General features: G+C 41.1%; 1 protein-coding gene across 4 annotated transcripts in view; it reads right to left on the bottom strand.

The window, feature by feature from the left end:
* The window catches only part of EPS8 (epidermal growth factor receptor pathway substrate 8), a 127,631-nt gene that overhangs the window by 55,246 nt on the left and 48,861 nt on the right, over positions 1-23,524 (bottom strand). Inside the window, exon 1 of one of the 4 annotated variants that reach the window (XM_032107831.1) lies at positions 15,827-15,981. The exons of the other annotated variants lie outside the window; for them this stretch is intronic. The gene's annotated coding sequence lies outside the window, so the exon portion shown is untranslated. Of the gene's footprint in view, positions 1-15,826; positions 15,982-23,524 lie in introns of those variants that run through there. 4 annotated transcript variants of the gene reach the window in all.

Here is a 23,524-nt window from a genome sequence, read left to right as displayed (position 1 = left end):
ATTGATAGTGAGCAGCTCTATAAATGACAAGGGTCCAGCCTTTATAACAGACAAACCACTTCTGAGACAGATGTACATTGGTCCTTCAGTGGTCAGCAGTTACAGGTGCTAATCCCAAGCATGGGGGGAATCATGCCAGTACACAATATGATTATATCACTCATAAATACTCTTTTTTAAAAATGTCAAAATGCAAAAATATTCTTTGTCTTCCCCATCTTGCAGCATGGCAGCCGTGGGAAAACAATGCAATTTATGCGGTACATCACCAACTCACACATCCTGCCATTTCATTTCCTAACAGGAGTTTGAAAGCAACAAAATCCCCCAGCTTATTTAAAAAAATACCCCAAACACCTTTTCTAGAAAGGCAGAGCTGTATCATTAAAGAAAATCAGATATTCTAGAGCCTGGTGCTCTTTTCCACTCACCCTGAAGCGATCAGTCCCATCCAGTGGCAGATCACAATGTCATATGGAAACCAAAAGAGAAACAACTTAATGATGTGGATATTTCAGAAATTATGGAGGAGGAAAGGCTATGGAGACAAGGACGCACAGGAAGGAACAGGAAAGCCAATAATGGCTGGAATGATAACTGTCTACTGGTTAAGAAATGTCATTGTTATCACATACCCACAAAACCCCCCAAAATTCTCCCCCAGCCAAGGCACAGGCTGTAACTCCAGCCTAAACAAAAAGCACTGGACTATTACCAAGTAACACTATTCCCCAGTGGATTTGGGAATGTAGCAATGTCAGATAAGGACACTCTCTCTCCACCCTTCCCCTTTTCAAAGTGTTACGGAAGAACAAAACAACAGCAAAAAAAAAAATATCCACGTACTCATAGCTCACTGTGCATTCAATAAAAATGTCTCTTCTGCTGTCCCACAGCTTTCAGCACTGCTGACCTACAGAATGTACAAAAACTGTTTAATTGCCATTTTTCATCTGTTTCTTTTCCAACCTCGTCCCGTTCACCCCCACACACTTTCCCTACTAATTTTTGAACAGTATCTCCTCGTGTCTACCTTGTTGTTCTGACCCATCACTCTCCTATTTGTATCTTCACTCCAGCCACAAATCTTACAAATGGGAAACTCCTGACAGAAGTACATCCTGAGGAGCCAGATGAAGTGTTGCTGCTGCCCTCTGCTTCGGGATTTGCTTCAGAGCACAACCAAGAGCAAACACGAGTTCAGCTGGTTGTAAGACATCTTGCCTTGAGATAAACACCATAATGCACATGAATGCATAAGTAAGTAATACTTCTGGAATGATCCCTGGGGATTTTCCATCCGCGGTGCACTGATACCAGAATTTCTCTGAGAAAAACTGCTATCCTTTGAGCTGGCAGCAGCTTTGCTCTGTAATGTTTTCAGTTTCCTATTAAGCAGATTTGGAGCATCCAAAAGCTGGTAGAAAAGATGAAGGCAAAAATCAATGCAGAAAATTGGAAGCCAGGCCCTACAAATGCTGCAGTTTCAGCACGAAATAGATGAACTTGATTCACCACCACTGTGACTGTTGTCCCCTTGGCCTCTCTCAAGCCACTCTACATTCATGAGGGGGGTTTTGAAACTTTCTGAGCTGTATAGACTCCAGTATTCACTCCTGTGTCCAAGCACCAGGAAACACGTTAATACAATAGCCACAATAAAATAATTTTGAAAATGCTGGTTTTTTTTCAGGTCCTCTCCATATTCAGAGCAGTTGTCCAGCATGGCCATTAGCACTAATTACATTGCATTTTAGTTTATGCAAATCTGCACTGAGTTGCGTCCTATTTTTAGGTTTTAGTGCTGGATGCAGTGTTAGCCAACTGGGGTTCCTGATAAAGAAACCTGGGGGTGGGAGGAAAGGACTGGGTGTGTCTCCCTCTCCTCCATGGATTCTACTCCTTAAAGAAAGCTGAACTTAACCCCACAATATTATCTGCCTGTTTGGGTAAGGGGTCACAGGGGTAGAAGCATTTCAAGCAACTAAAGACAGCGACAGACAAAAAATACAACTCTGGCCAGGCAGGGGACAATGACAAGGCAGAGAGTGCCCCGGAGGGATTTGTAAGTGTATTCACAACCTTCTCCACAGTGCAGGGCAGCAGACAAGCTCGATCAATGCTGGTTTTGCCAGTTTCAGAAAGTGTTTTGATTTTCACTGATGCCTTCTGAAATCTAATACTCCTCCCTCAGTCCTTCACTAAGGAGGAGGATGCTAAGTTCATTAGCAGCATTCCTTTCATCAGGAGGGATAGGATGAATTTATTAAGAAAATTTGTTGTCATAATTATCGACCAAAGTAGAAGACTTAATATCAGAACAGTAATTGTTAGCTAAAAGAGAAGGTTTCCATTAGGAAAAACTAACAAGATGAAAAATGCTCTGGAAGTCTTCTTTTTCCGACTATGATATTTTCCAGTGATTCATTGTTAAAGTAATATTCTAACAATACAATTAAGATAGCTATCTTTTATTTTGACAAAGGGGAGAATTATGAAGAGCAACAGGAAGAACTAAATGAGTAAACTTCAGACAGATCATGTTCATAGACTTAGTCCTCATTACTGCCACACTACTAAAGACCCTGCTTGAAAACAAGTTCTTATTCTGGCACGGCAACCTACTTCCATCCCTTTCACTCAGGTCTGGGCCATGCTTTATAATTAACCATATTGAAAGAAAATAAAACAGCTTTACAGATAGAAAAGATTCAAAGACTTAAAAATCCCCATTGCAACAAAGGAACGTTAATAAATATGCCAAGCACTGAAGCCACCACTCACTGCTATTTTTAATTAGAGAATTAACCAACTCATCTAAAGCAACATGAGTATTAATTACCAAGATCAAGATCATTATGCAGTCCTTGCAGAATGTATCACCACAGCTGGAATACCTTGTGTAAAAGAAGAAGGATAAAAAAACCAACCCAAAACCCAAACAAAAAACCTTCCACACACAGAGAGCAGTCTAAAGAAGAAGGTGTCTATGCCATATGAAGGAATTTGCAGAGGAAAACAGAAAAAATGGATCATAATGTACCACATACATCAGTATTTTTGGTGAGTCTACCTCAAGTAGAGCACTGAGCTGGCAAAAGATACTATTTTTACTCATAAACCCCAATTCCGACATGGCTGCAACAACACGCTCAGTATCTCCACTTGAAGAGAGATGTACAAAAACTTGTCCTGGTTTGGGTTTTTGGTGGGTTTGTTGCTTGTCTTTTTTTTAAATTTGAATTTTTTTTAATAAAACCAAAACCAGACAAACCAAAACTGCCTTGGTATCACTGACTGGTGAATTCTGCTGACCCAGTACAGAAACCACTGCTGTATTTCCCTTCTTCTTACCCTCTGATACTTTTTTCCTTTATTTCCTTTTATTCTTTGATACATCATAGTTCAAATAAGATCATCAGATTTCAAAAGAGGGCACTCCAGACACTAATTTGAAATTCAGTTTGCAGTGTACAGCCAACAAGCCATCACTTTAGAAATGCAAACTTCTAAAAACTTCCAAAGTATATAAAGATTAGTAAAACAATGTCTTTAGGTGTTGTCTGTTGTTTTAGATAAAGTTTTCCTCTCATTTGGTCAAAAAATGAAAGAACTTCCAACAGAGTTAAAATACTGCTGTGAGTTGCCCAAATGAAACTGGTTTAACCACCTCCCCACATTTATTTGCAAGTTAATAACCGTGTCATGACACAGGGACAATATTAAAGCTGGCGTGGTACAGATCACAACAAAAGCTGAACTGAAACCATATAATGACATACTCCAACCAGATCATAAAAACTAACATGAAGGAGGAGGAGGGGGAGGAGGAGGAGGAAAAAACGACAGGAACACTCATCAATACCTCTCTAACTTAGTTTAATAGAAATGTGGCAAGATTTAATTCTTGTTTTCACAGATTTGCTTTCTTCAGTTTTGGTGAAGTTATTGAAGTCCCTCAGCTGCTCACATAGAGAACCAATTCCTATGCAAGTAGTAGGTTATAAGCTTGAATTAAACAAGACAAAGTTGAGCAGGAGCAACATCCACTGGCTTCCTGATCATCTTAAACACCCAGGCTCCAAACCATTGTGGACCACCCACTGATGGCATTCCTTGATGGTTTAGCTGTTTATTGAATCTTCAGCTCTTCCACCAGTAAAGTGCTCTGAATGCAAAGTCACGTGTATCTGAAAGGCCTCAAACCTTACTATGGCAAGGGTTCATATTCCCTGTCTGGCTGAAAGAAGGGTTCCAAAAGAGTAAATCAAAAAGGCAGTTTCCATGCAATTCAGTGAAAACAGAAAAGGCCCTGTTTAATAAAGATGAACAAATACGTACGATTGAGGAGTTATTGATCAGACCACAACAAATCAGCAATGCTGAGCAGAAGGGTAAACTCATACTGGGGCTCAATAGTAAATCTAAATGTTTAATTTTAGAACTTAATAAATGAGCACATACTATTCTAATAATGCTGAGGAACTCTTCAAACTTCCCTAACTCAAATAATATGCAAACAAGGCTTCACAAGACTGATACGCAAAACCTCATGACTTCACGTAACACAGTCTAAACCAACACAGGTTTTGGGGATTGAACAAGTTTTTAATGCCAGAAATGTTAGCAGAGTATTCATATTCTCAGAAGTAATTTAAAATATTCCCCTAATATTGTCAATGTACTTGCAACATCATGCGTATATGAAAGTAAATTAACACATGATTCCTGGGAAGGATTTGAATTAATTCCAAATCTAGTCAGCAAGCCTCCTAAAAGGGACCAGGTTTTCACTTGTCATACACACATAAGCCACATAAGAAGTAGAATTTGTCCTCAAAGACATGTGGTTATGAAGCTGCAGTGAACGGCAGCAACAATGGCAATACCTGTGAGTCAAACCTGTGCCCTACTTCAGCACAGAGGTTTGACTCTGAAGCTGGTTCACAGACACTCTCAGCAGAGAACTGTATGTTTCCTTTAAAACTTACCCTGTGTTACAGGAATCTTATTTCTTTCAAACTCTGGGCCCTACAAAAAGTACTTTGTCTTGAATCTATGGGGGAAACTGTTGCTCCTGACTTCCCATCCAGAGCACTACCTCTTGTATTTCCTTCCTAGTAGGAGACATCATGAGAAGGGGCCTAGATACACAGTGTCCACATGGCAAGGTAACAACAAACCTGTAGAGACTCTGAAGATGAGGTAGAAGAGAGAAAAGGCAGGGAAAGCAATTTAATTTTTAAATAAAATTGGAGGATAAGTTGCACTATAAGCTATTTTAAATCCTAGCAGCAGCAGTCACTGACTTTTACAAACAACAAATTTGTTCAATTTTCCCATCTATGAAAAAAAAGAACCCGTAACACCATCACTGACCCAACTGAGATATTCAATTTAATACTGTCCAAAAATACAATTATTTTGTTGTCACTGAAAAACATGCACTGGAAAAAATATTTTTCAAGGGAACATGACTTTTTATTTTTCTCCCTTCTGCTTTAAATACCTCCTTGGCACCAACCAGGAAACCCAAAATCGTTTCCTACTCCACTGCAGAATGGAGTAAAGTAGAGACACGAGAAGAGCTGTGTGACTTTGCTTGCACAGAAGAGTGAAGTCAAACAGTCTTCTCTATCATATAGCATTTCCCTGATGGTTTTTCCTTCTGAAGCATGAATCTGAAACAATAAACTTCAAGGACAACTCCCGCTCACCTCAGGGTAAAAACAGGCATGTGACTGCAGTAGGATGCGTGACCTTGACCGTGGTCCACGCAGCTCTCAGCACTTTCAGACACGTAATAACTCACCTGCATCCCAGCAGCAGCTGGAGATGTTTGCTGGGGTCACCAAAAAACTTGAGCATCAGTTTTTGTTGGCATTAATGCGCACATCACCCAAGAAGAATGTATTGAAATTCAGCAAGTAAACAAAAGGCGCTATCTTAAACATCGGAGCTGAAGTGATCAGCCCACATCGGGGCCACAGTTATTCAGCACAAAGTGAGTCAAGTGTAAAAGAACTCACTGAACTGAGGTCACAGCTGACTGAAGTCACACCCTGCCACAGTATTTACAGTGCACTTATGTAACTCAGCAATTGTTTCCTGGAAGCAAATAGGCTGAACAATAGCAGATCCCACAATCTGCGGGAAGAAAATAGATTTAAACTTTCGGTGTTTCACCTCTCTGGTTTTCCAGTTGCAATCATTTATGTTTTGCTGTACAGATACAATTTTCTCATCCATTAATCTGGGCCAAGCCCCTCCTTTATGTGTGTTTCCATCCAAGGAACATATATTCAGCAAATGTCATATTTTTGAGGGGTTTTTTTTGTTTTAAATCACCTAAATCAAAAGCATAACTGTGATTCTTTTCCAAATCAATTCACAGATTCAAATTTTCAGAAGCAGGCTCTGCTGTGAATGCCCAGGTTTGGCAAGTTTACAGGCTTGACTTTCAGAAGTAAAAGTATATATACTTTATAAACTGTTAATGCTTTTACAATCACATATCAGGTTTCCAGCTAACATCCAGTGATTAAGGACGACAAAATTAGAAGCCTTTATAAAAGATAATCACTGCAAAATGTTTTTGCCTGCAATTAACTCAAATTATGGAGTTTGATTCTTCATATTATCACAAGAAAATTTTTCCCAGGAATTTATCACTGATGGTTACCAAGCCAAATTTACCAAACTGTTACTAGAAAGGGATTCTGAAATGCTACAACAGGTATTTTATTGCAATTTGCTCATTCATTCAATTGAAAATGTTTGCTGAGGCATTTTTAATATCAAATTTTTTTAAAACTAATGCCAGATAGTCTGGGAGAGAAGCCCTAGATACCCTGCCCCCAGGAAACCTCAGAGGAGCTACACTTTTTGGAAAGCTCCCACGTTTTGAAGGAAGATAGTTTTCAAAAATCTTTCCGAATATGAATTTATTCTTCTTCAACTGGTGCTTTCATTAGAAATAAATGTGTGTGAAATAGGTGTGGGCAGGAAGGTGGAAAGGAGAAAGGGAAGGAGCTAAAAAGCCATATGAGGTAACGCTTTTTGATCCTTTCCTGGCTGAAGGAGTGACAGGTGAGGCTGGGGAAATTTGACTGCGCCATTCACTTCCAACCTCTACAAGAACTGCTCTAGACGTGATTGTTGTGACTTAACGCTACTTAAGAAGCACTCATCTCAAATCTTCCTTCAGGTTGCCCTCCTACAGACCTCAGAAAGATTAAATAATTAGGTTTTTAAGTTTCAAGTCGAGTCACCAATTTATGGGGATCTTGCACAAATGGCCCTCACTGGAGACCCTGCTGCTACAGGATACTGCCAAACTTCAGGGGCTGCCTGACTTTGAATGGCAATGACACGACGCCAAATGTGCTCCAGCTTCAGCTGGAATTAGAAGAATTACCCGTGGAGACGGTCCTTGGAGCCATGAATGTTATCTTAAAAACTATTTTCCATAACGCCCTTATCCTCCTGGCTACACCCATGTGGCTAGAAAAAGTTAGAGCCCTGTGAAAGATGCTAGAGGGAAGGAATCCATAGAAAATTTTTGAGGGACAGCTACAAACAACATAAACACAGAGCTTCCTCCCACATTCTAGGCAACTAAGAAATGATGCTGTTTATTATAAAATTATGCCAGCTCCTCCAATGATTAAATTTTGTTTCTAGAGCTCTGAGCTGCCTAAACTGGAATACATTTTCTATTCTGTGAGATTGAGAAGTGTATTTTTCCCTTTTCCAGAAGGCACACTAGATAAACTTTAAACTTGTACCCAGTTTCAAAGGAAAAATATTTGTCCTACACAAAGCCTCTATTCAGCGACCCTGTTTTTACTACAGTAAGAAAAATAGCTGTGCCCTGGGTAATTTGTTCATGTATGCCAATAAAAGCACATTGAACTAGAGCCAGCACTTCTAGCAAGCTCCCGAAGACTTCTGAAGAGCTATGAAAAGCAGAACTTTTTTTCCCTACTTATGCTTTTTCTATTTGCCATTCCCAGAACTTAGTACTTGTTTCCATTACATTTGCCTTTATGTTGCTGTGAGAAGCGACTGAAAGAAAAACATAAGACCAAAGAATAAACCCAAAGCTTTTAAAGAAGCCCTTTTATGAAAAAGAGCTTTCAGATATCTTCATACAATGTTTCAAATGTTAAGCATGTACTGTTTTGAACTCCACGCTATTTAAAAATTATAAAAGAGGTTGAAGTATATTCACATTTTAGACATGAAACATACAAAGAATTAAGGAATATACTGACATAAATACTTGTATTTCTATGCTTTCATGAAGGAATCTGATCAAGAAACTTGCTGCTGAACTAGGGCATGTCTGTGACGGACCCAGAGTAAAAAAGAGCTCGGATGAAATTATTAGGAAGTTATTCAGAACAAAGCAATTGCCTGTTCGATATGGGCTTCCCAAAACTCAATGTTTTTTGAAATGGTTTCCCAAACAATCACAGAAATGGGGCTGAAAAGAAAGGAAGGCATCTCACATCCTTAAGGCAGGAGCAACTGTGCCAAGGTAATTCCCAAAAAGCAGTACTTCCCAACCTCTTCCGTGGGCCTCTAATGAGGGCCTGGGGAAATCCACGGTCTCATTAGCCATATGCTGGAAAAGTTTTTCTCAAAAAATAATCTAAATCTGTGTTACAATTTAAACTCACTTGATACTGCTTCCATCCACAACACACCCAAAAAATACATTAGATCCTTAATTTTAGGAAAAGAAAAAAGGAAACAGCACGCATCAAATCAGTGTTAAACTGGGCTTACAAAAATATCCTATTCCTCTGTCTTGTTTGATCAAGAATAACTGGCTTGCTGCTACCTCCTCTCTCTTCTATAACTTATCACTCCTATCAACACTGCAATAGGCCCACAAGGATGTTGTCTCATGCGTATCATCTCATATGTTTTTCCAGCTAGGCAATCCAAAGTAAGCAGATGTCAACTTCTATTTTCCCTCAGGAGCCCACAAGGCAAGTTTCAGGGGGAACAATATTGCAGTTACTTCATCTATATATTATCTTTCATTATCTCAGTGTTTTTCTAAACCATATCCCTTTGCTTCCTGAACTTTGCATAACCTCTACTCTTTCCTCATATTGTTTAACACAGCCTTATGCTTTTCTCCTCCTTTTCCTTTTTTCATGCACATCTACAGCAGACTTTCTGGGGGAAAAAAAAAAAAAGTTATTCAAGGAAAAATAATTCAAGTGTAGACTCAAAAATAGTTCCTGACATTGTTCAAAGTCTTTAAGATGGGGACTCAGCTTGCCATCTCTGACTGTCCTTCATCTGTTTGATTGGGTTGGATGATCACTGAGAAAATTAACACTGACAATTGTAAATATTGCCTTTCCCAACAGAGACACCAAAAGAACTAGAGGTAGATTTTTTTTTTTTTTGTGGTAATTTATGTTTCCCAGCTATTGCATTAAGCTTTCTTAAAACTCATTCACAGACAGGTTTAGGTGAAATGGCAGAAGCAATTACTGCTCTAATTGGCTGTGCCCTCTTTCTGCCTTTCCAAGGATGCAAAAACGTGACGGAGAACTCTCGACTTCTTTGTAGGTGCCAGTTTGAAATCCAGGGAAGAGGAGCAAGCTGCTACTTGCAGCAGTTGAGGGTATGGCCCAAACAAGATTTAGCACAAAGATAAGGTATTTTAGTAGGACAGCAGGAAGGTTGTCCCCTTTGTCCACCCATGAAGAGCTGAAACAGCCCCCATGTGTGGGCCTGGTCTGGGTCACACTGAGCCACCTCCTCCAGGAATGACCTTGTGGGCCAACCATGTCACCCACTGCAGGCATCCTCATCAGCCACACAGGAGGGCTGGTGGGAGCACAGCCACAAATTGGGCCGTGGCACGGTGTGGTGGGAACAGAATGCTCACCAAATCATTCCCTGCCCGTGCACAAGGTCAATACTCCTTGCCAAAGGCATCGGCACAATTAATATCTAGTCAGGCTGGCCAAGCCACCTTCATGCCCTTTGTTGAAGGGAAAACAGCACAGCTGCAGTCCAGAGCACTGAAGGTGACATTTAGGCAAACTACAAAAGAGTTTGCTTCCTTTGCCAATATTGAGCTTTGTGACTCAGCTCTTTAAAGCACGTGAACATCTCAGCCAGTGCCGGGCTTTCAGGTGGTGTTGTTAATGGGAGATATTCCTATCCATTTTCTCTGAACAAAGGTAGAAATATGAAATAAGATCACAGCTCTAATCACACTGGTGGGTCAAGGATTACAGAAATTAGAAAGAGAGGAAGCCATTGGATTCAGCCCTTCTACAAGACCATCCTCCTCGACACAAGCTTTCCAGTTTTACTGCTGGAGCAGCACCTCTTGAAAATCTTAGAGCCAAACAAAAAAAAATGCAGGTGAGACACAGGATTTCTTGTGCTGGCAGAAATGTAGTGCTGAGGGCACAACCACACTGCAGTTCCCCTCCTGTCACACCTGCACAGCAATCCTGTCAGCCAGGAGTTTCTCTGGAACTTTAGGAGGGGCCCTCACAACTGGATTCTCACACCCAGCTAAACGAAAGAGAGGTTTCAGCTGACAGTTTTGAGACTTGCCAAAACCCACACTTATTTGGAATATACTGAGAGCTTATTATCTCTGGATGGGGAGAAAGCTCACAGAGCTTTAGGTTCCAAAAAGGGCACTTGTGGTCAATAGTCTCAAAACCCCTTTTTGTTTCTGAAAGGTCAAGCCTTGTTGCCCTCATCCTCCTCATTGACTCTTTCCCCAGTGAAGGGCATGTACAGCTCTTTTTCTAAAAGTTCCCAGATTATTTGAGTGCTTCTGCTTGGAACATATTAGAAAACCAAAGATTTTTGTAAGGGGGGGGGGATCCATTACTCTACAAGCAGGGAAATCCCAACAGATGCCCTAACATTCTTTCCTGCTGCCCAGATCGATTGGCGAGGACCAGGGGCTCCTGTGTAGTTCACTCCTGCCAAATTTTAGCATTACTTAGCAGATGGCTACTTCTCAGTGTGCTCAGGGCTTTCCCCTCCCTGGCACTGGATGGTTTCACATCAGAAACACAGGAGCTGTTTTCACCACCAGCTCCCTTCACTCCTGCACCAGCAGCAGCGTGGCCTCCCTCTCTTGCTCAGGCTAGGTGCAGTCTGGAAGCTCAAGAGATGCTAAACATCCCCTTTTTCCTTTGAATCATGAGCAGAAGAGGCAGTGCAGCCCTAACACAATGATCAGACAGCTCTGGCAGGTGACAAGAAGGATGAGGTGCTCAGGTAACACAAAACCAGCAGCAGCTCCTTCAAAATTTGGAGCATATGTTGTACAGCACCCTCATTCCCAGTAACGAAGTGTAACACAAAGAACTGCAGCAGGTGGCACTTGCTTTCAGTGGTTAACAAACAAGTCTTTAACCACTGCAAATTGTCCTCAGCACATAAATTAGTAAAACATCTCTAATGATGGAGGAGATGATACTCTCTTGGATTGCTCCTGAAATGGAAATATGTAAACCGTGATGTCATGTCATTTGCATTTCCCTAACAGTAGGTTGCTCTTATCTAGTGTTCCTCTCCTTCTCATGTTCTAGTGTACTCCAGGGCGATATTATCCAAGAGGATAATTCAAAAGATGCAGAAAACTAGCCACATGCAGTATAAAAACTGATGCCAAACTGACCACAAATGCTTTTCCAGAGATTTCCAAACCTGCCTGAGGGGAGGCAAGAAGTGGAAGAACTCTCTCACTCCTGACTCACGCTGTTGGCCTGAAGACAAGAGAGTTTGTTACTCAGAAATGGAATTTGGACACGCCCCTCCCCAGGAGTAAAGTACAGCAGAGGAGGGAGGAAGCATCCACAGCTCCAGATTTATGGAAGAAAAAAAGATTGCACAAAACTTGAGGAATCTGGGATACGTTTCAAGCCACAGGAGTAACAAAGGAAACTGTAAGCAGCATAATGATTTTTTTGGTGTATTTTTGAATTATCCAGAGGGAACTATATCTCCACAATATATTTTGCCTACTGTCCACATCCCACAGAGTTCGAATCAGCCGTGTTGTTTCTCTCACAAACACACGAATAAGGACGGGAAGAAAACCTTGCTTCCACTTTATTCTTCATTCTTGCTTGTTTTTTTTTTTAATCCCTGTTGAATTTTAATCCCCATCTTGTTGCACACAGAAAACAGACACTTGAAAAGCGATTGCCAACACAAGAAGTGTTTGGATCAACAGGTCTATATTTAAAATCAAATTATGAAAGCAGAAAAAGAGGTCCATAGGACTTGCAGGAGTAACAGAACCCTGTCAGAAGGTGGAAACAACTTTTAAGAACTATTTGGAAGAACGGTGGGAGGGATAAAGTCACAACAGTGTACTGAGTATGAACTGCCTGGACACTGAAATCGTTACTCAGCACAGATAATTATTACAAGTCAACCATGAGATAAGCTAACAGACAGCACGGATTAGAAGGAAAAGACACCTCTAAAAGAGCATCATGAGATGCAACCAGTCTTTCTCCAAATGAAAGCTGCAGTTTTCCATTTTTTTTTACCTCTGTTCCAGAGGCTTTCAGGGAAAGGGGTTCAAGGAACCACAGAGCAGTCATTTGCCCAGCTTCCATTACTCTCTTCTAAGCACTGATTTTGAAAAATCCTATGTCCTGAAAATCAAGGTTCTCTCATGCACCTAGATGATTCTCAGAAGAAAAAGTAACATTTGGGAGTGCAGTAGTGCAATCAGCTGGATATTTTTGTCATCTTTAACACTCACTTCCAAATGCCCCATTCAGTAATTTATTTCACCAGAATATGCTCGCAGGACTAAATCTCACACTGTAATTTGAGCATTGCTGTACATAGATCAGCCTACTCAGAATGCCCAAAATATTAATTAACCTTGCCTGACTGAAAACCTAAACCATCAGAGCCAACTGGCACTTTTTGAACTGCCCAAATGTAAAAAAAAAAAAAAAAAAAAAAAAATTAGAAAATATATTTAATCTTTCCAGAAATTTACAATCCTCCACTTCATCAGGTAATATTGAAAAATTGCATCCCTCCCTGTTTCCTTCGCACTCCCTTTTATTTGGATATGAAGTAAAAAAAAAAATCTCAATTGCCAATATCAGGTTAGTCAAGAACAAAACTCAGATGCCCAAAGGTCATAGTTCGATAGACTTGAAAAATAAACAGGGAATCAATGATCTTGAGAGCCTGCTCCTGTTTGGAATTGCTAGGCCAAGCTGGAACTAACACATGGCTGCTCTGCAGTTACATCAGTTGGTGGGTTTTTGACTGCACAGCGTTTATTATCTCATGCAGATAAAAAAGGTGTGCATAGCTTTTAATTTTGGGTGGGTTTATTTTTTTGACTATGCTACATGACCACAGGGTCTGGGAAAGAAATTAAAAGTTAACTGTTATAAAATTACAGCTAAAACCAGCCTGGGTTGAGTGAGGGTTCCACAGAGGTTAAGCTTAATTATTTACAGTTTAGGCCCTAAGAGACCAGGTCCCAAGGTCATTTATTACCAAGAACGAACATAAATCACTGGTTTCTATTTCTGCAGTGCAATCACCAGCACTCAGTAAGAGCTATAAGGTGAGAGGAGATATTCACCCTTAAATAACCATACGGGACAGACTTTATGAGTGAAAAATATGACACAGAGTAAGTATATCTCCTTAAGAATTAGAACAGGAAGAGCACACACCCCGTGAACCAAGCAAATACAAGGGTTTCAGATACAATACACCTGGGAGCAGGCACAGCAATATGGGCTGGCTGCAGCTTTTAGACCAACAAAACAATCTCCAGAACTGGGAGGGACCTTGGCCACAGCTGGAGAGTGTACCCAGTGGTGCAGAAGGAACCCCAAAATGATGGTTTTATGCTACAGCTTGGATTAGATGCCATCCCAGGTACCTCCACACCTGCATCTTTATTGCAGCAACCATCGTGGCCCTAAAGGTAACTCTCGCTGCCCATAGGAGGCATGGCATGGGGCCAGCACTGTCACAAACTCCCAAGGCTGATGGTGGCTGGAATAACTTGCAAAGAGGATCCTGAAAAGAAACCCAGGTGGTTTGGGAGGCTGTAACTTTGCAGTACAGTTATTAATCATACAAGCCAAAAGAGCATGATTTTCAGTACCTGCGCCTTCTGAAAATAAAGGCAGCTTCAAGTAACTAAGATTGAAGATCACAAGATATAAAACATGCATTAATTCCTGTGTTGATCTGACTTCCAAGCAGGTATTGGTACCATTTAAGACCCATTTATTGTTCCAAAAGCGTATGATTCCTCTTCTACTTCAAGGAAAAAAATGCTACACTATGCACTAGGAGTTAAAGTACATTGGAGCACAAATCACCAGCTGTAGAATAAACACTTTAAGAGGGCACATATCATTATAGCCCAGCAATGGTGTTTATACTTGTGTGAATGCTTGCGGCAGCAAATCAAATGCTTAGTTATATGAGGAATGAAAGTTCAATGATTCAGTAATGGAACAAGTCATCCGCAAAATTAATATATACAAATGCACCGCTAACAAAAGCTATTGTTGTAGAAAGGTTTATTTTGGTGAACAACTGGGATCGCCCTGCTGTTACTGAGCTACTTTCAGATGGGTATAAATGAATAAAAGTGTGTTAATGGCCTATCAGAGGTGAAAAAATCTACAAGTTAAGCCTTCTTTTATAAGCTGTTTCCCCTGCCGCACACATGCTACTTGTGTAGCCTTAGTAGTAAACATTTCGTGTCTAGCTCTCTTTTAAGGAGAGTTAAGACTAAGAATTTTAAACAACATTCATAACAAACATATGCCAGACCTTTAGTTCTGTGACCTATCAATTAGATAGTGGATTATCAAGAGCAGCCAATATTTGAATACCAGCCCATGGAAATGTATCGAGTTGCAAAAGAGAGATACATGCTTGACTCTTCTTTATCTTTTAGCCCATGAATCACCTTTTGTTTCCGAATTCTGTGCTATGCTCACCAGTTCTTTTACTGCACCTGTCTGCTCCTTATCTGCACTATGTTTAAGTAACAGTATAAATTGCAGAATAATTTAGGTTGGGAGTGAACTCTGGAGGTCATCTGATCAAAACAAGACTAACTTGGAAGTTAGACCGAGATAGAATCTATAATCCTGTACAATAAACATGACAGCTTCTCAAGCCACCAGAAATACAGCAAGCAGTCCACAAACAGCTCCTGACCACAGGTAAAATAAATTGTCCCATTTTGGTCCCATTTTGAGCACTGCTGCCAACCTGTAACTCAAATGCAGTTCAGCAGCATTTTAAGAAACCTGGTGTTGAGACAACCAGGCTAAGGAGGAGACAGCATGTCAAGGACAGAAAGCTGCCAGAACCCAGAGGAGCAAGGTGGACAGCCAAGGCTGGGGGAAGGACTGTGGGTGGAAAGCAGCAGAGCATTCCTCTGGAGGAAAGAAGCACAGCTCAGCTGGCTAACCCATGGAGAGGGACCCTGAAACCCATTTATGTATGGCTTACGTGGTGCCTGGTGGTGTGGTTCCACTCCAGGCAACAACTAAGTACCACAGAGCTACTCACTCCCTCCCTCCCTCCCTCCCTGCCTGTGGTGGGATGGGGAGGACAAGAAAAAGGGTGAAACACATAGACTGAGGTAAGAACAGTTTAATAACTGAAACAAAGTATAATAGTAGTAGTAGTAGTAGTAATAATAATAATAATAATAGTAATAATGCTATTTTTGTAATGAAAAGTTAAGAGACAAAGAAATAAAGCTCAAGAAAGACAAGCGATGCACAATGCAATTGCTCACCCACTGCTGACAGATGCTCAGCCTGTCCCCCAGCAGCCATGGGCACCTCCCAGCTGGCTCCCCCCAGTTTATATACTGGGCATGACGTTCTATGGTATGGAATATCCCTTTGGCCGGTTCTTGTCAGCTGCCCTGGCCACGGTCCCTCCCAGTTTCTGGTGCCTCTCCTCGCTGGCAGAGCATGGGACACTGCAAAGTCCTTGACTCAGGGTAAGCACTACTTAGCAACAGCCAAAACATCAGTGTGTTATCAACATTATTCTCAGCCCAAGTCCAAAACACTGCTCTGTACTGGCTACTAGGAGGAAAATGAGCCCTGTCCCAGCCAAAACCAGGACACCTGGTGACCCAGAGATCTCACTGCAGGAAGACACATCTGTATTCAGAGCAGCCTTGCTGCAGCTGTTTATACATTCCCCCTAACCGAGGCCTCACTATGGGGCCACGGGGAGAAGAGTGATTGAGTTACAAGAGCAGAGAATTAACATTTCCTATCCGGCACAATCTGTCAAGCTGTGAATTGATACAATTGCTTGGCATTAGCATAAGACACACACACATATGTACAGATACAGATTTAAATAGGAACTCTAGCACCTCGGTATGCCCCAATGAGTCTGGCTTTGTCTCGTTGGATTTGACATACACATCCAGGCTCAAATAAGGAGCTACGCCAAGTGCAGCAGGCTGTACATTATTTAATGGCTTGACCATCCTACGCTACAGCTTGTCATGGTTCCCACATGCAGAAACAGGCCCTCTTAAGCTAACAAGCTTGAAAATGGTCACTCTGGATAGTGCTGAAAGCAGTCTGCACTTCCAGGTGTGCCCAAAAGAGAGGAACAAATTTTGCTGTTCACACTTCGATCATACTGGAAAATTGAACAACTGCTTCTCTACCAGCAACAGCAACAACAAGAACGTTCTGAACAAATTCCAGGTACTTTAACAAATCACAGTTCTTAAAATGACCCACGGCTCAAAATCCCTTGAGGTTGTAATGGTTCCTGGCAAACTGAAAACATTTTTCCTTCCACACTTCCTCTCTGCAGTACAGCTGAGTGACCTCGGTGGTGGGAGAAGGTCAGAGTAGATGAGAAAAGAGTCTTTAAAAACACTATTTGATTTTAAGTACTAAATTCACATTTTGAAGACAAAGTCAACTTAATTAAAAACATTTAAGTCTTGCAACTTAAAAAGAGTTGCAATGGTTCCAAGAACAACTATTTGAGATTCCCTTGCCCCCCAACAATCCCTTCCTGCAAGTCAAGGAAGCAACAGCATGAACAACCTCAAAAACATCAAACTACTGGAACAAAAAACAAACAAACCAACCAACCAAAGGAAAGGGGAAAGGAATGGGATGAGGAGGGTGCTTCTAAATTCACATACCCCTCACTTTGTCCCATTTATCGCAAACTGACATAAATCACTTCAAACTTTTGCAGATCACGCTTAGGATTTGCTTTATTTGTATTTTTGCTCTTTCCCAGTCTCTTTTTGTCTCCTGTCCTCCATGAAGAAGCAAAAACTGTCAATAGTATGGAAGTGAGTTCAGACAGCTTCTCCATGCCCTGGAGAGGTGAGTTACAAACTTCTCCACAGTCAGGTCCCAGCATTCTTTTGTTTTTTTACAGACAAACATCCTTACCTTCACACAGACCACTTTAACCACTAAGAGAAACAATCTCAAATTAATTTTAAGCAAAAGTTTACCGTAGGCCACATGTACCATCTAGACTGAGGGTGTCCCAAATTTCAAATGAGGAGCTGGGCCAGAAGCCACAGAATACACATTAAATAACATAAAGGAATAGTTGCCCCAGACACTGCAATCCCAGTACTCAGTGTGGCTGCAGCAGCCTTGCAGGAACTTCTGCAACAACCCATGCCCACCTCAGCTCCCCTCACTACTCTTCAACCTGTTTCTCCCTCCCTCTGCCCCCACAGCTATCCTCGTGTTAAAACGTATATTTAGAAACTGGCAGCAATTATTCTTTCCAACGATTAACCTCAAATCCCGGACACAATATTACTCTAATGGCATTAATTCCCTCTATTTCCTCTTTCTGTCATAACTCACTGCCTGTTTACAGCCAAGTTGCATCTTCTCATGTGCTTGCCAAAAGTACAGTAACAGCCTTGTTGTACCTCTGGCCACCGGCTAAATGATAAAAATAAAGTCAAGAAAATTAGCATGTACAAAAAATAGCAAAGCTGGGGATAAATGAAGTATTTGAAAACCCTCTGCTGGTCTTGTGCTACACTCCGGCTCACTTCACTTCAATGCAGGCTGATGGGGATTATACCACAGGTGCTTTATCAACAGCTCTAGGGTGGCATAAAGGTGACTTAAAGAGAAAGTTTCTTTGAAGATGTTTGATAAATATTGAAATAATGGAGGAAATAAAGGAAGTAACTTCTAAAAGCAGACTTGGAGCACTTTTCCCAGATGCTGATTCTCCTCAAATAGGTTTATACTTTTCTCCTGGAAGAGTACCAGTCTCCAAAATAAATAAAGTAAATGCTTTGAGAGTAAAGTCAGTAGTTCTGGTCTGATAAATAGCAATATAAAAATGGCACTTTTGCACTCAGCAGATCTGCCTCTGGTGTGCAGTCAGGAGTGATTGCTGCTGACTGGTGAGATAAACAAGGCTCTACTGCTTTCATGCTTGTTTGAGACAGGATATCAGTGCTATTGTTGTGCTGCAAACTGAATGTTAGTGCCTTCCATAAAAAGCTACGTTCCTCATTAATTTTCAGTTACATATCTGGACACTTCTTGCTGCACCACTCAAGAACAGGTAATGGGATGCAGGGACAATATCAGAGCACGCTTCACTCTGCACAAACTTTATGATGCGAAAATGCTCAGGAAGGGAGATGGGTCTGTGAGATTGGGAAATGCTTCACTCAGAGCCAAACAGAAATTCCTGCCTTGTAAAGCTACTTTTAAACAAGCACTTTCCAGATTCAAGAGCTTCAGTTTTTCTTTGTAGAATGCTACGATGAAATCAAACAAAAAAAGCAGTGAGTTGGTGTAAAAGATCTATCAAGCAATTTTCACTGCCAAAGTTCAATGTCACGTGTGTAGGCTGCAGGTATAGTACATAAAATAAACAAAATTTGTACGTATGCATAAATATCAGCTCATCATTTCAAGGAAGAACATAGGCCAGAAAAACCTATTTGAATTTCTGATACTACCAGAATATGACTAAATTTTAATTTGCAGGAGTGGTTGGTAAGTGATAGAAAAGAAGCAAATTCTCAGCATTCAAACTTGCAAACTACCACTTTTTAGAAACTACTAGGAAACACATGCTTGAAAGTGAGGATCTAAAATACTTTGGAGTATATTTTGACAATACTTGAATAGTGCTTGCTCTTTAGAACTTCAAAGTCACAGAGATAAGGATGCTTCTGAATGAAGAAACAGATAGGAAAACAAGACCTGCTCCCAGAGCCACCCAGAACTCAGAGAAAAATACATCACCAACAATTTTTTTTACCATTATCTGACTTGAAGCTCCTGAAAACTAACTACTTCTCTTAAATCAAGTACAGCATACATCATATTTCCATCTGGAAGTGCTTGGATCTTTCTCAGCATCTCAGCAAGCATGATGTAAGATGCTATTTCATCTCACACTAGCCTTTTTTTCCATGAAGTCCTCACAAAAGTCATTATACCAAGCCTGAAAATTCTTATAAAGAAGACAAGCAGTATTTTTCTCTTTTAGCTAAGAAGTTCTGCCTCAATGAAGTAGTAAAGGCTTTAATAAACTGCTCATCCTTAATGAACAGATAGAGACTGAATTAGTAGGCAATATCTCTTCTAAAAAAAGCATTACTAAAACCACTCCATTTGTGCCAGCAACTCTGTACGTGCTGTTGGTATACCAGAGACATTTCATTTCATGACACGAAAGAACAAGTCAAGAACTCAGGTCAGGGAAGAGAAACAAATGCACTAAAAGTTTAATGCTTTTACTGATAATCAGAGCTTTTCATTCCTTGCATATTTCAGATTTAAGAGGATGGTAGACATCAACAAAATATTTTCCTTACATTGAAAGAGTCTGAAAATGGAGCCAAAGAAGATCTGAGGAACTTTCTATTTTGTTGCATCTTGAGGTCAGACACTTTAAATAGAGGTTTTGGCACACAATAAAATAAACTAAATCAACTTCTCTCAAGTTCCTGGCTGTTTATAACTCAAGCTGCCAAGCCTTTTAGTTATGCCAAGCTTCTGCAAGAATTAAACACTGCTCAAGTTAACCCAGCATAGAAGGCTGAGTCGTTATCAGGTGAACATCAGCAGAGCTGTCAGCTCAGGAGCTCCACAGCCTGAGGCTCACAGGAGCTGTCTCTGGGCCAGGACTGAATCCTGCCAGTGCTCACCTGCAAGCCAAGGTAGCTCTGGGGAGCAGAGGGAGGGCTTCTCCCACTAGTTCCTGCACTTACTCACCAGTAGTGCTACGTTCTTCTTTACCCTGACAACACCCTGAGCTGTCTGAGCTGCTTAGAGATGAGCAGTGTGAGGCTGTGCAGGGCAGGGGGTACGACTGCAGGCTTGCAGAGCATCTTGATCCCATCACAGGCCTGGGATGAACCATGCTGGTACGGGAGAAATCCTGGGGTTTTGTGGAATATTTGCTTACATATATTCCAAACATTCGCACACCAGAAACAGTTATAGCAACTTATTTCCATGCACTTCATATGGTGATGCTTGGTTTAAAAATAAATGCGCATTTTGGTGCGAAACTGACGGGGAACCAAAATGTATCATTCCAGGATTTCAAAGGTGAGAAAACTAATTCCAGCTATCCCTCCCAAGGCAGGCTTGGGGCTATCCCTGATCCTCACACCAGCTGCAGCTTTGTTAGTCCAGGCTGCCACATCCTACCCTTCTGAAACATTTCACATGTGGCTTCTTTTACAGCTCCTCAATCTGTGCAGCACATCTTTCACCACAGGAGATAGGCTATTTCTCTCCGTGCTTTACTTTCTCTCACACAAGACTTTGCAAGCACGGGCTCTCTGCCAGCAGGCAAGCACCAGGCTGGTATCAGGAAAAGGTCCCTTTGTATCCCTGACAATCCAGGAGTAGCATGCTGTGCTCTCTTGTTTCACAAGGAATCACCAAGGTGTATTTTTTGTGCCAGTTCTTATGACTCAAGGGGGAAGACAGGCGCAAACTTGCAGAGTTTATCAGCAGATGTTCCCTCAAATTTATGAGCTATTTCCCTGTTTGGGCTTGAGGAGCAAAAGCTGATAAATGCTGGTGTTCTTCTACCTGCTCAACCAACCTACTGTACAATTAGCTCTTGTGTTTGTGCATGGCCTTCATCTGGATCACAGGCACATGATATAACAAAGAAATACATCGGAAATCTCTCACATGAGCCTGTCCACCCACACAGCAGCACAGCAAGATTTTTTTGGTCCACTCCTAAAAGCAGCAATGCCTGGGCACTGCTGTATTGCTGCTGGGGCTGGCAAGAGCTCTTACCCTGTGGCTAAACACACAAATGGGAAATGCAACAGAGAAACCCCTTGGAAAGGGACCTGCCTTCAGCTCTGCAAATACCACACACTGCAGGAGCAGACAGATTCTCACTGGACAGGTGCTTACCAGAGGGCAATGGTGTCAAACCCTTTGTTACAGAAGAGATTACTTAGAAATCACAGATCAAGAAATCAAATCATCAGAGAAACCTAGCACACAGCTGATCCAGCTTGTTAAAAAACACTAAGGACAGCAGCACTTCTGTTTCCATACTCCCCTCCACCTCCTAGCCAGCATCTTCTGTACCACTCTCCTAAGCAGCTTCCTCTGTCATCACCTTTTTCTGCACTTGCCACAGGAAATCAGGTGATGAAGCAAGGCACATGTAGTAAGTATCCCTTCAATGCCACCTCTCTGGACTTTAAAAGTCTTTCTGTCACCTGCATTTCCAATCCTCAGCCGATTTTTGCTTTCTGAAATGACTTCACAAAGCTCTACAGGGCTCTGTGTTTGTCAAAACACTTCAAAAGCTTTGCCCTTTGCTACTCTACACAATCCTTTAGAAAGAATCTGGGTACTGTTTTGGAGAAGTGATTGCTGAATATATACAGGCCCCTTCAGCCCACATCACTGCAAACAGATTCTCAAGGAGCTTTGGCTCTGGATAGGCAGCTTCTCCATTTATCACATCCACTGATATGCTACAATGTTCTCATTTTGTATTTCTGTTTAAAAAGTTTAAAAACTGTGTGTTCTAATTCATAAGCAGTGTGATAGCTTTGGATTTTTCGAGCATTTTTTACTACAAACAGAATTAAACCATCTAAGCTCAGCTGTAAACAGAGATTTTAGTAGACCCTAACAACTCAGGTAGCAAAATAAATAGCAATATTTTTTCTAGGCTAACCCTGATGTTTGGACAGTTGTCTGGGATTTATATGACATAATGGTTACTGAAGTATTCACATCTGTGCATTTAAACTGTCACCAAGCTACAATGCTTTTCCCTCCCTCCTGATTTGGATGAAACCAAAAACAAAACAGTGCCTTGCAGTCCTCAGAGTTATCTCCTTGGCTGATCACAAAAGTGAACAACCAGACTGATTTTCTATTTCCAGCTGAAACTGTGTAAGTGATTAACAGCCCCCTGCACTTTGATACAGTGCTGAAAGGTCTTCTGAAGCGAAGACAGATCTTCTGTTTCTTTTTACAAGCAAAGGAAAAAAAAAAAAAAAAAAAAAACCAAGGAAAAAGAGAGGGGAGGAGAAAGGGTGCTTTCAGTTTTGTTTCTGCATGCCTCTTTCATCACAACTCAAATTTGTATACCCATCTTTTCCTGAGAAGAGAAGGGGTGGCTGGAAAACCACTACCCAGTTTTATATTAAAAAAAAAAGGTCAAAAACTTTTTCATAGACTGTTTACCCAATCCTACTCCTCCAGAGGCTGCTACAAGTCAGACTTCCTCAGAGCTCTTCTTCATGGCTGTAGTCCTGCACTTGCATTCACGTGGCTTCCAGTCACATCAGACTCCTTCAATTTTGAGTAAAACTGAAAAACTGCAGGACAAGAGAGGAGGGCTTATGAACACCAAAGGAAAGAGTGCAGCCTGGCCCCAGCTGGGAGTGCTGGCTCCTGGGGAAGAGGCAGAGACTCATTTAATTGCTTTGCGTCCCTTGGGATTGAAAAAGAAAAGTAAAACTCAAAGAGATGAAATTTTTAAATCTAGCCTCTGCTGTTTCGCTCTCTTTAATTATGTATTGAAAGGAATTCAGACTGGATGAGTTTGATGCAAGTGCCAAGTATCAGTGTAAATCCAAGCATACAAAGCATGGTAACAAGAAGGAAAAAAGAATTAACTTTCAGAAGGGGAGGTGGGGGGGGGAAGAAAAACAAAAAAGAGAAAAGAGTGCAGTTATCCCACATGTTGAGCTCCTCAATTATTATTCAGCTACTTGAAAGCATCCACTTAGCTTGTGTTCAGAACTTTTCTTTGGAAGCTCAGCAAGAGCTTCAGCAGCGCACAATAAATAAACATGCAAACGAAAGTAAATGGAAGTTCTCTTTCTAAAGCAAAATAATTACAAACAAAAAAAAAGTCTGATGAACTCTTAAGTATCATTATTCCTTTATACTAAAGGAATATATACAATTTTTTTTTTAAATATAGAGGAGTTGACATTGTC

The sequence above is a fragment of the Corvus moneduloides genome, chromosome 4 (genome assembly GCF_009650955.1).
Source record: "Corvus moneduloides isolate bCorMon1 chromosome 4, bCorMon1.pri, whole genome shotgun sequence".
NCBI classification, from domain to species: Eukaryota; Metazoa; Chordata; class Aves; order Passeriformes; family Corvidae; genus Corvus; species Corvus moneduloides.
This window is presented reverse-complemented; position numbering and strand designations above follow the sequence as displayed.